Source organism: Ipomoea triloba, chromosome 8 (genome assembly GCF_003576645.1).
Source record: "Ipomoea triloba cultivar NCNSP0323 chromosome 8, ASM357664v1".
In the NCBI taxonomy this organism is placed as follows: domain Eukaryota; kingdom Viridiplantae; phylum Streptophyta; class Magnoliopsida; order Solanales; family Convolvulaceae; genus Ipomoea; species Ipomoea triloba.
The window spans coordinates 10,818,058-10,821,260 of NC_044923.1; the positions used below are offsets into that span (position 1 = coordinate 10,818,058).

Consider the following 3,203-nt stretch of genomic DNA (forward strand, 5'->3'; position numbering starts at 1 on the left):
CATAAATCTATACAATTCATCAAACATGAATCCAAACTTAAAACCTGCAATCGAAGATGAGCCATCAATGTGTAAACTTAGTTGATCTACTGCCTCTGCCATCACTGCAAATATAAAAAATAAAACAGAGTATCAAGAAACAGTGTGAATGTAGTGTTCTAAATGTGTGAATCTATCACTGTGTAACTGTGAATGTAGAGCTGTATAAGTGTGAATCTAAAACTCAAATACATGGTTACACAATCAATCTAACCATAAATCCTAAATTCGAAAAAAACAAACATAAATCTATACAATTCATCAAACATGAATCCAAACTTAAAACCTGCAATCGAAGATGAGCCATCAACGTGTAAACTTAGTTGATCTACTGCATCTGCCATCATTGAAGAAGAATTGCAAAGAAGAATTACGATGGTGAATCGAAAGAATTTCGCGATGATGAATCAGAGGAGAACTGCGATGATGAATCGAACGAGAATTGCGATGATTAATGAGTGAAGAATTGATTTGCGATGATGGTGAATGACTGGAGAACTGCGATGATCAATCGAACGAGAAAAGCGCCAATTGTTTTGTGAGAATCGAACAACCGCCTGCTGCTCCCAAGCTCCGTTAACGGCGTTAATTAACAAAAATTTTTTTAAAAAAAACGCATAAAACGACGTCGTTTTGGACCCAGGTCCACCTTGCAAGGTGGACCTGGGTCCACGGCATAATTTGCGATAAAATTGGCAACATATGCACATGTTAGGTAAATAAGATGTTGGACTATATGTATCATTTCAATCCGCAATATATAATATTGAGAATTTGTACCAAAAGCCTGAAGTACAATCTAAGCACAACTAGGTTACTATTACAAACTTTGCACAAATTAGGCTAATTGCTTGAAAAAAAAAAAAAGAAAGCAGATAAAAAGACTATAAAAGTCAATATTCCTTAAGAAGACTAATGCTTTCTTGTTTTGGCAAACCCCTATTTATAGTATTTAGGTTGCCAAAAGTTATGAGAAATAAGTGGATCTCATGCTCCTAGCCTACTGAACCACACACAAGTCCCACGCACTAGCTCCCTATCCCCCCCCCCCCCAATGCCTAAATTACTTATTGGGCCCCGTCGATTGTCAATGTTTACCCTTCGCGTCTAGCGATGCCTAGTAGGACATGTTGTCCCTTCCACAATTCAACAAAATATTTTACACTTTAGTCCTCGAGTTTTGTGCCCCTATGCCTTATGTACTCTAAATTCCCTACATCTCTGACTTTGATCACAAATTTTCTACCTCTATATACTTTATACCCATATATACATCACAAATAATGTATTTTTAGTATATTAAAAATGTATTTTTTTATAGTCAACACAATATTGTGTGGGACATGGTCTACATAAAAATTTATATCCTTACTACATTAGAAATGAGAAGCTCAATCCCTATCGCATTATGAATAGGAGGCCCAATCTTTTATATATTCATTATTAGCTACAATTTTTTATGTAGTAGTAAGTGTTTGATATGATAATTAAATTATATATGAAATTTATGGTTACTTGCTCCTTTTTTTCTTTTAAATTCATATATGAAATTTAGCATGTACATTGAATTATACAAATCGATGAAATGTGTGTGAAATTTTAAAGGATATTTATTTGAAAAAAAGTTAGCTATATCGTATTTGTATTAGTTTAAATTTTACTATGAATTTTAATTTGTATATTATATTTATTTCAAAAAATTGTTAATATTTCAATTGGAATTATTAATTTACCCATATAGTTATATTCCTTATTCAAGTATAATAGTGCGACATTGGTGAAAGCCCCTAGTGAGGATTGAACTCACGACCTTTCGCTTACGAAGCGAATGCACTACCACTATGCTACAGAGGCTAGGTTATTAAAAATAATTTATTTTGCTTTTACGCATACTATCCACTCAATCAAAGAATACTAAAAAAAACAAAAACAAAAAACAAAAAAAAAAAAGAATACGGGTGAAATACGCCTCAAAATTTTTGTTAGAACAATGCAATATGTATATTGAAATCCAAAAACCTTCATATTTGTAAATCATTAAACTTAAAAAAGAAAAAAGACAACTGACATCTTTGCTACTAGTAATCAACATGTTATCGTTCTAAATTGATGAAGTGGAATGCTTTTATTGACTTGAATGACACATGTGTTGGTCCCGATTGAGTGGTGAAAAGTCTAGAGGGGAGGGGGGGTGAATAGACTTTTCTAACAAATAAAAACTTTATATCACTTCAATAAAAATAATTCCAAGTGAATAAATTCAACTTGAAATGCACAACGGAATATACACTATAAATAAAAGTTACCTAAAACTGAAGAGATAAATCGCATGCAACACGATGGAATGCCTTGAAATAGCTCAAATAATAAGCATGCAAAGTTTTAAGCACATGCGGACATGGGAACACACAAACCCAGATGGATAAATCAACACAGTAAGAAATGAGTTAGTGAGTTAGGCATCCAAAATATGTAAAGTGCTGTAAAGTAAATAGAGGCAAAGATTTATAGTGGTTAGGAGGTGGTGTAATCCTCCTAGTGTACTCCGTAATACTTAATTTTTGGTTGTGAATAAACTCATTGCTCTATATTTACATCACGAGTCATTCCTTAAAAATCATTTTAACTATGCCATTTTTTTAAACCAGTTAAACCTACAGTGTAAGCAAATTTGTTATATCAAAACCCTATATAGCACTTTTACTGGATCATTTTTTTAATTTTCTCCCTTGATATAAATAATTGCAATGATTGGTAGTGAAGGATTGTACGGTGGATTTATGATGTGCTCTCCAAGAAAACCTATTAACATGCCTACCAATGGTAATTAAACTCTCATTCAAATTATTTTAATAATTTATACATTTTATTATAAACACATTTCTATTTATTTGTTGTTTTAAATTATTTATTAATTATAATTAATGTGTTAATTAATATGTATTTATTTGTTTTTACTATTTTTTGTAAATATAGCATTTATTAGCAACCAAAATAATATATATCCAATTCATGTTTAAAATTTAATAGTCTAAATTACAAGATGCATTCATAGTTCTATGTTTAAAGTAGAAGCTATTCTATGAGAATAATTTAAAATCTTATAACTTTCCTATTATATTTTTTAAGAAAATGAATTGATATTGCATTCAACTGTTGGTTCT

General features: G+C 31.1%; 1 non-coding gene across 1 annotated transcript; it reads right to left on the reverse strand.

Annotated features, from left to right (window-relative positions):
* Positions 1 to 1,821: 1,821 nt before the first annotated feature.
* TRNAT-CGU lies at positions 1,822 to 1,893 on the reverse strand. The gene has a single exon. It is a non-coding gene; the product is annotated as a tRNA-Thr (tRNA).
* Positions 1,894 to 3,203: the final 1,310 nt, after the last annotated feature.